The following is a 9,147-nucleotide window of genomic DNA, read 5'->3' as shown; positions in this document are numbered from 1 at the left end:
ACACTTTCCGCGCCGCCCGGGCCGCGGGCGGGAGCGCTCACGTGCGGCGGGCGCGTGCGGGCGGCGCGTGGGGCGGCGGGGGCACTGCGGCGGCGGGGATTGCCGCGGTGGCGGGGCTGGCACGGGCACTGCGGCGGCGGGCTCGCGGGGGCGGCGGGACCTGCTCGCGACGCGGGGGGGGGGGAGGGTGCGCGGAGGCCCCCGCCGCGGCCTCGCTGCCCCCCCCCCCCTTTAGCCGGGCGCGGCGGGGGGGAGCCCCGCCGAAGCCACCTCCGTCGGCCGGGCCGGGCCGCGCCGCTGCTGCAGTCGGCGCGGCGCTCGCCCACCGCCGCTGCAGCGCAAGTATGTGCCCGTGCCCGCGCCCGCGGCGCCGCGGGGCACGGTGACGGCCGGCCGTGTCAGCATCCGCCGGCGGGCTCCTCCGCCGCCGAGCATCGGCAGGAAATGCCACTGCTCTGATAGCCGCGGCTAATGAGCTCTCTCCTCTCCCGACCAGGACGTGGGGCAGTTCCGAGCACGGGTGCTCCGTCCCCTCGCAGCCGCTTAGTTTCCTCATTGCAGGGGAAAAGGAAAATCCGGGAGAGAGCCCTTCGCTAGCGTGCACACGCCAGTTCAGCCTAAATAAACGCAGCCAAAATAAACGCAGCCAAGTCTCCCGGCACAGCCCCCCCCCCCCGCCAATAGCTCCCCGAGGACCTACTGCACCGGGGGGGTTAAAGCAGGGGTGTCCCCGCCCGGGGGGGGCCGCACCCTCCCCCATCTCCTGCTCCCAGAAGGGAACCCACAAAAAAAGACCCGCCACAACAATAAAAGGGGGGGTACGCTCTCCGTTAAGGGAAGGCAGAGCCCAAAATGAAGCTCCGTCCTGCCTCGGCCCTCCGGGAGGCAGAAGGAGACGCGTGGCGTCAGGGTGTATTTGGACCTCCAGGATGAGAGGGAGGCAGCGGGGTTAAATGAGGCTAACGAGCGGAGGTTAAACGCAGCTAAATGTAGTTTACCACCTCCTAATTTGGGTGAGTTTCTTCTCTTCTCGAATGAGGTAAACAGGTCAGTTTGGGCGAGCTTCCTCACTTCTCGAATAAGGTAAACGGGTGAGTTTTCCTGTTTTTCTGCCCGTGGCCGAGCAGCTGGGAAGCATCCATCTTTCCTCTTGGTCCACAGGCAGCCCCCACCGCCATCTCCAGGCCCTCCATCCCCCAGCCCTCGTTTCCTACAGCAAAACTTTCTTGTTCTCCTCACGTTCCCGGTTCTCCTCCTCGTACCGACTCCAAGCCACGTTTCCTAAGCCCTGCCGCGTTGCCGTCTGGCTCTCTCGCGCTGCCCCTGCCTGCTCGGCTGGCGGCCAAGCAGTGCTGCCTGCCCTGGGGATGGCCAGGTATGGGCCACAACGTCCCACCCTCCCTTCCCATGCTCAGGGCACCTGGCTGGGTCTCTGTCTTGCTCCTCCACGTGGCTGCTAGTCTTCGTGGACCGAGCACAAATCTGGTGTATTTGAGATTAGCCTGGCCTGCCATGTCAAGCCTCTCGACAGCTGAAACTGGCCAACAAACCCAAAGGAGAAGGTAGTGTATAAATCAGATTCTCCTAGGAAACCAAGCTAAACATCAGGGGCAACAGCAGAGCAAGTACTCTCTGCCTGTGCATTCTCTGCCTCTGGGATTTTTTTTTTTTTTGTGTTGTTATTTTTGGATTTTGGCAAGGCATTAACGTTTAGACACGATGCTTATGTGGTATGTACTAACCGGTGGGTTACCAGCCCCAGATGTTCACTGCGACTGCTGAAAAAAACTACAGAACTTGAGCTCTTGCTGTTGGATGAGGCGGGAGGAGACTTCAATCTGCAGGTAGTGGTGGAAGCACTCGGAGATGAGTATGCAGGCACTGGCACTCGGACCAAAGGTCCACCTGGCCTGCAGGCAGTCTGTGGTGCTCAAGGGAGGCTCCAGGTTCTTCAGGTCCATGGACTCCATTCCTGAGAGTGGCCAATAAAGGGAAGGACTGCTCCTCCACTTCCTTTGTGGGCAAGGACAAATGCTGCTGCTCCTGCCTGGCGGGACAAATGGGAAAGGCAACATACACAGCTCCGTAGGATGCCGTAGGGAGAGGCCATCACACTATTGCTCCCAATCTCAGTCTCTCCTATTTACCACCGGGACAGGACTTTGCCCCTCCCAGAGGGATCCTAGCCTCTAGTATCTTCTACCATTTGCTTTTGAGACTCTCGGGGATCATTATAGCAGTTTCAGCCTGCTCTTGCCCCTGGCGCTGCACTTTGCAGCCCTGGAGCCACCTCCCACCCATCTTCAAGAATGCCTTTATTTTGTTTCTCTCTCGTATCTCAGATCAACCCCTTCCTTAATGACCTTGGACGGCTCCCTGTGCTCCAATACTATGTCCTCTCTGGGTCCTCCCCTGAGGTGGCTACACACACATGTGGGTTGCAACAGCCAAGCACTTCTGTTAGCAAGGGAGTATGGCAAAAGCAAGTAATGGGCCCACTACCCAGCCTTCCACTCAGGCTCCTTGTCCACAACATCAGAGGAAGCCAAAAGGTGTGTTTCCTGAGAAGGTCCAGCAGGTAGAGCTGGCTGTGGGTAGCCATGGGGCGGTGCAACCAGTATAACTCCCATCCTGGAGTTCCTAATGGAGAAGATCTCAGGAATGGCCCTGTCCACTCCTGTGCTGTAGGTCTGCTCGTCAGCACAGAGGTATGGACTGCCACAGTAGTCTATGAGAGCCACTTCAGTGTTTGGAGGAGAAAACTTTCTTAGCAAGCGTCAAGGTTTTTATTCTGCCCTGTAGCCTGGGGGAAGACAATGCTCCACCGATGGGTTGCAATATGGGAGCCAATTTTTTCTTGGAGCCTCTTTCCACCTACCTCTTCCAAACCCATACAAACAAACACCTAGCATAATAACCTGTGGCTCTGGGTGCTAACCAAGTCGTGGTGCCTGGGCTGCTTCTTGAGGGGCTTCTTTTTGACCCTAGCTTGGCTGCTAAAGCTCTAGTGTTACTTGCTGAGCTGTAAGTAACATTCCCTTTAAGATGTGATGCTCAGTGGGTAATCCCTGATGCCCATGAGGAGATGTGATTCGCTACGTGTTGTTCACCCCTCCATGAAGGGCAAAACCAACCCTGGCATTATGGAGAGGCAGTGTGCTGCTGGCATTCACAGTGGCGTGGCACGTCTCCAACCTGACGGTCAGACAGGCACTAGGATGACCACCTGAAGAGCAATTGGGAATCCATATGTTTGGTCAGTCCTCTGAATCCTTCAGCCCCTGTTCACTGAGGTTGCTGCTCTCTGCAGAAGACTTGTGTGAAGGGGCAGAAGAGGGGAAAAAGCACAAAAAATGGGACAGAAAGCTTCTACAACCCCCTTCCCACTCCTGGGAAGGCACACAAATATTCCCCCTCCCCCTTTCCTCACACCCGACACAAGTGGAGCAGCTAAATCTGCATGTTTAAATTCCAGAGGTTGCAGACTGACTCCCACCTGTGCTACAGACTCTCCTACTCTGGATGGGAGATGGCACGACAGTGTTGCAGCAACTAATGCTGACTTAACTGTTAAGCGCAGTTGATAGCTGCATGGTGGGACAGGATGCACTTTGGCCACCTCACCAGAGGTATGTGGAGACCAATGACTCTTTTTCCTCAGGCCTGAAATGCTGGTAGTTGCTCAGGTCAGGACAGAATGCCTGCACCTGTCTGTCGCTGCAGAGAGGCCCTCCTAATCCCAGTAAACATCCACACACCAGCCAGGAACGTAGGAGTTTCCACCAGCAGGCATTTGTCTGCTTTTGGACGAGTTGGATTTCTTCAGTGCCTGGCACATTTACAATAATATTAATTTGACCCTCAAACATATACTTTGCAAAGAGAAAAAATTTGTTTACATGAAGAGTGCCAAGGAGCAGCATTTTTTCATGCCCCAACAGCTCCTCATGTTTTCTGTTTCTTTGTTCCTTATTAACTCAGGAAAAAATTCCTTAACATCTTATTTGTCTGTTTGACTGATGCTCGGAACAATGCTGGCATTTGCACAGATCTACAGTGAGCCCAAGTTCTCTTCCCTGGTCATTTACAGCTTACAATGGTTTACATATAGTGAAAGTTATTTCCCCCCCATATAAAATACTTTGTCACTGTTTTTCTGTCCAGTCAGCCTGTTTGAAGAGATCCTTCCAAAACCCTCAGTAATCTGTCTGTCCCGAATAATTTGTGCTCCACAACTGCAGGTGGAACTAGTTCATACAAGTACACTTCTCTTAGGTGAGGCAACTGATTTCAAACCTATCCTTGCATTTTCAGCTTCTGTAAAGCAAAGATTTACTTGCTATCTTCAGTTGCTAGCTTAAATATTGCCCTCTAAAAGTCATTATAATGATAGCTATAACCGTGACTTCTTTCCTACATTACATGATATAAATAGCAATAACTCATCTAACTAATCTCAGCCTCTGGAAGCCAGTGGAAATTTTTCTATCGATCAGAGTCGGCTTGGGTCAAGCCCTATGCGGTGTTTTCTGACCCCTTGCCCTACTTATTCTCCATTTCTATTTCACATATGTATCTAACTCTTCAGATTGTTGCACTTTTTTTTTTCTCTCTGTTGAAGAGAAATCCTGATAAGGAGGTCCCAGAGGTCTTTAGCTTGTCATCACATCCCTTCATAGGCTGAATGTGTGCAGAACGCTTTAGGAAGAAGCAAAAGCTAAATATAGAATCATTTAAAGCCTACCCATTAAGGGCATGCCTACATGACATGAATGCAACTAGCTTAGGTACCGGGAGCGGTGTAGTCACGGAGCTAAGTATAACCGAAACAGAGGAGCTGGCTCACAAACTGTTCCCCCTCGCTCACATCCTGTCTCTCAGTGCCAAGTATCAGAGCCTTGGAGGAAGATATAAAAGCTCATAACAGACAGTTATATACTAACTTGCCCATAGGGTAACTTGCTTCCTGATTCAGCTCTTTAGCAGTCAGTTTATGGCCTGAAGCACGTAACACCGCTGCTTTTCTCTCTTACCCAGTGTTCTTGCAGGTGTGCTTTTTATTCACATAAATTGGTAATAAAAAGTGGCCTTCTAGGCTGGTCAAAATGATGGGCAATAACCTCATGCAATAGTGACATATTACAACTAGCCTCAGCTGCCCTTGCAGATTTTAATAGAAGGTGAGGACTTGGACCTTTGGTCCAGAAAGACAAAGCATTAATCTTGCATTGATTAAGCCTATATTATATGGCAGTAATATCACTGCCCACCTTTTCCTTTTTGTGCTAGAAGTTACTTAATCTGCTGGTACATCATCTATTTATCCAGAAATAAAATCATCAGTTAATGAAACAAAGATGAGAATATTTATTTCTTGATTGGGCCAATCATGATTTTGGGGAGAGAAGCAGAAAGGATTGTGCAAAGGATGCACCAAGAGCTACCCTTTGCTTTCACTGAAACACCAAGACTGACATGACTTAACTGCAGGTGATTTCTAACGACACGTTGTACTGTCTCGGAGAAGACATCAGCAGTGTTGTATTGAAGGCACAGTCAGCAGACAACTGCTGCCTTTCGCTCTTGGCAGCTGCCAGTCCATTCTCCCCACCACCCAATTCTCTCCAGGGGCAACCGCCTTTCTCCTTCTGGTGTCTTTTGTAATAAACATCCTTCTAAGACTGGATTTTCTTCTGCCTTTTTCAAACTCTCTTATATTACAGTGTCCTACAGAGCATCTTATTTCAAAGCACTGATGCTCACTAGGAAGTTAGCTAAGCTGCAGGCTGCCAGCGATCATGTTGGCATTGTGTGACACTGGCACAGTGCTGGCCAGGACATTCCCAGTGTGGTGGGCATTGCTGTCACCAGATCAAACCCATCGCTTCAGAAGTCATGTAGCTCGGCTCCACCATTTCCTTTCTGAACCCTCCAGGCCACCAAAACATAAATATCCAGTTTGCTTTTTCTCTTTGTAAACTATGTTAATCCTTGGAGGGATGTAGTGTGACACAAACACAAAGCTCAGTCCTGGGCAGAGCTGAGATGCAAATGGCACCTTCTCCTCCTCTTGGGAAAACTCTGCAGGTTGTATGGAGGGGACACAAAGTCAGAAATGTCACCCACAGCTCTTGCAAGATTTTGCGTATCGCCCTTGCTTCTCTCCTCTGGAGCAGCACAAGCTTATTGTGATTACTGGCATATTTTACAAGGAAAATCCCAGGGAAAACTCAGCTCAGTCATGAACAGAGGCAAATGCCACCTGCATCTGGGCCCTAAATAGCCCAAGATGGTAGAAAATGAACAGCCTTTCCTTACAGATGCCATTGGTCCCTGTGCATTGGCCCCAAGAGAGAGGACCGTCTTTTTACATCCAGGCAAAACAAAGGCAACTATATTCAAATCAGTAAAATTTCTCTGGGTAATAAACCAAAACATATTTTGGCCCTAAGGATTATTACCTGTAACTACCCAAAGGATAGCTAGCAATTTAAGAGCGAGGACAGCCTCAGACTTTCAGCAGCTCTATATAACACAATGTTTTTTTCCCCGATCGTTGTCTCACCCTGGCTGACTTGGAGGTCAAAAGCTGATTTAAGGCCTAATGCTTCAAGGTGCGGAATTGTATCAGGAGATGATGCGTGGAACACCGAATCAGACCTTGTGTCCTCCTGGATTAGGCCCAGGTGGGCAACTTCTTGTTCCAAAATGCTGGCTTGTCTATTCTGCTAAGAGCCCAAAGAGTTAAAGTTATTAACTGGCTGCAGAATAAAATGCATTAGGAATAAATATGCTTTAGGATAAACCTATTAAATGGATAAAAATGCCATTACCAGTAGTGAAATATGGTTGTGTGACCTTTTAAATAAATAAGCCTGCTATGCACCAAATTATGTCAGATAATAAGCTTTATACATGATAAAGTCATGCAGTAGGTCTCAATCTTCAGGCATTCAATGAAATATTGCTAGCCATAAAGGGCTTCTGAAATGTTACACTAAAGAAAATTGCTTCCAGCTATAAAAATTTAACTGTTAAAACAAATGTAGTTTCTCTCACAAAATTGTATGGAAGGCATTGGCAGCAAGAATGAAAGCTTGCTAGAAACAAACCTGAGGTATTCAAACTATTTTGCAAATACACAACGCTTCTTAAAATAACTCAGATTCCAGATAAATCTGGAATAACTTGATTGAAAGCAAAAGGGTTACAATCCTGTAACACCAGTGTAAGATCCAAATTATGTTCATAGGGTCTTAGAAATATGTTTGTGGGGTATCTCAGGATACAAACATTGCTGTGGATGCAAACTAATCTACACTTGTAGTTTTGGCACTGTACAAGCGGTGGAAATACTGACCTCTCTGGCTGTCCTGAATCTTGGGCCTGTGTTATGCCTCAGTGACTTGCCCAGATTACTCCTGACACAATGATATTCCTATTAAGGGACCATTCATATTTGATGTGATGGAAACAGAGCTGGATATTATCAGCCTCGTGAATAAAGGCAGACATGCATTTAGTCAGATTCAGCTGCCAGCTTCACACGCAGCAAAACTGGCTCTGTACAGTAAGTCAGAGTAAGAACTTTCAGCTCTAAACCATTACGATTAAGAAGGAATGAAGCAAATTCTTTCATTCCTTCTAGTGATCATGGGCAAACCAACAAAACCTCCTGCTGAGGCACTTAAAATTTTATCAAAATCATCCTGGTCACTTCATCTGTTGTTACATGAACATCAGTGAATACATGCAACTCCCAGCTAGGGTCTCAGACACAGCTCCAAGGACTGAAAATACTCTTGGAACTCCCTGCCACAATCAATTATCTTCTCCAAAAGGTGATATTGGACATTAAGAAAAAGGAGCATTCCTGTTTCTTCCAGGTTTTTTTCTGAACTGGGAGAATGCAAACACTTTTTCTGAGGGTAGAAAGGATCTTCTTAACCTCCAGCTACAAACACCGACAATTTTCACTAACGCTCAATCCAATACAAACTTTTCCAGGAGGGGCACTGAAAGAGACATAGCAAAATTCAAGCACACAAAAGAAGCCAGCTTTGCCCCAGCTCCCAAAAAGCAAAAAGATCACTCTCTGAACCTTAGACATTTTAACTGCGAAGAGCCACATTCTCTGCAACTACTTTTAGTGTTTTTGCTAAATAGAGCAAGGTACGCCACGCTAAACACAACCTAAACGGGACCACTGCAAAGGAATGAGTGGCATTCTGAGGCTAGCAGTGAAATTTTATCTTCTCCTCCTGAACAACTGTAGCACAATGTCTAGAAACAAATAATAGGTCTGTTCCTGGCAGGAGCTCAGCTGCATCCTGAAAATGCCTCCAGGCACTTGCTATTTTGTTTTATTGCAGTTCCTCAAAACTGGTCAATTGTAAGCATCAATCTTGCAGAGAAGGCACATTATCGGTGGTGAAGGACAACTGCTTGTTATATAATCCTGCCAAATCCTTGATACAGCAGTTCTCAGTGAACAACCGTCTTGCTCTGAGTCATCTGGAAAGTCTCTGGTTCAGTGAGCTTCCAGGAGCATCAACCATCACAACAGGTTCTATTTCCACTTCCCATTTCAAATTACAGGAGGCACCTATGAGTCAAGGCAATCATTTTCTCTTTATCTACTTTCAGATGCCATCCCGCGTACGGATCCAGCCCGCGTTCCTGCGGAGCCAGAAGCCCCGTGGGAGTTCCCAGCTGGCTCTGGATGTCACAGCTTGCAGTGGTCTGGGGTGGCTGTTGGCACACAGGTCCCACTGCAGTTACTGAGCAGGACAGTCCGAGGGCAACCACGGTGTGAGGGAATCCTTACCCTGCTCTTCAGAGAACTGGAGATGTGACATGTGGGGCTGGACTTGCTCCGTGCTCAGCAGCCTTTCTCCAAACACCCATCGCTGGTTCCTGTCAAAAGTGGATGCCGTACCCATTAGACCTCTGGGCTGGCCCTGCACGGCCATTCACGCGGTGGGAGGCAGGCACTGCCGAATGCCATATCCCTGCTCCTGTCACCAGAGCCAGGGGCTTGATTAGCTCACGCTTTGAAAATTTTTTTTCCCCTTTGAGGCAATGCCAAGTCTTAATCCGGTCCTCGGTCACGGATCTCAGCAGGACACATTACACTGGATCTATCTT

The sequence above is a fragment of the Buteo buteo genome, chromosome 2 (assembly GCF_964188355.1).
Source record: "Buteo buteo chromosome 2, bButBut1.hap1.1, whole genome shotgun sequence".
In the NCBI taxonomy this organism is placed as follows: Eukaryota; Metazoa; Chordata; class Aves; order Accipitriformes; family Accipitridae; genus Buteo; species Buteo buteo.
Note: the sequence above shows the minus strand (reverse complement) of the source record.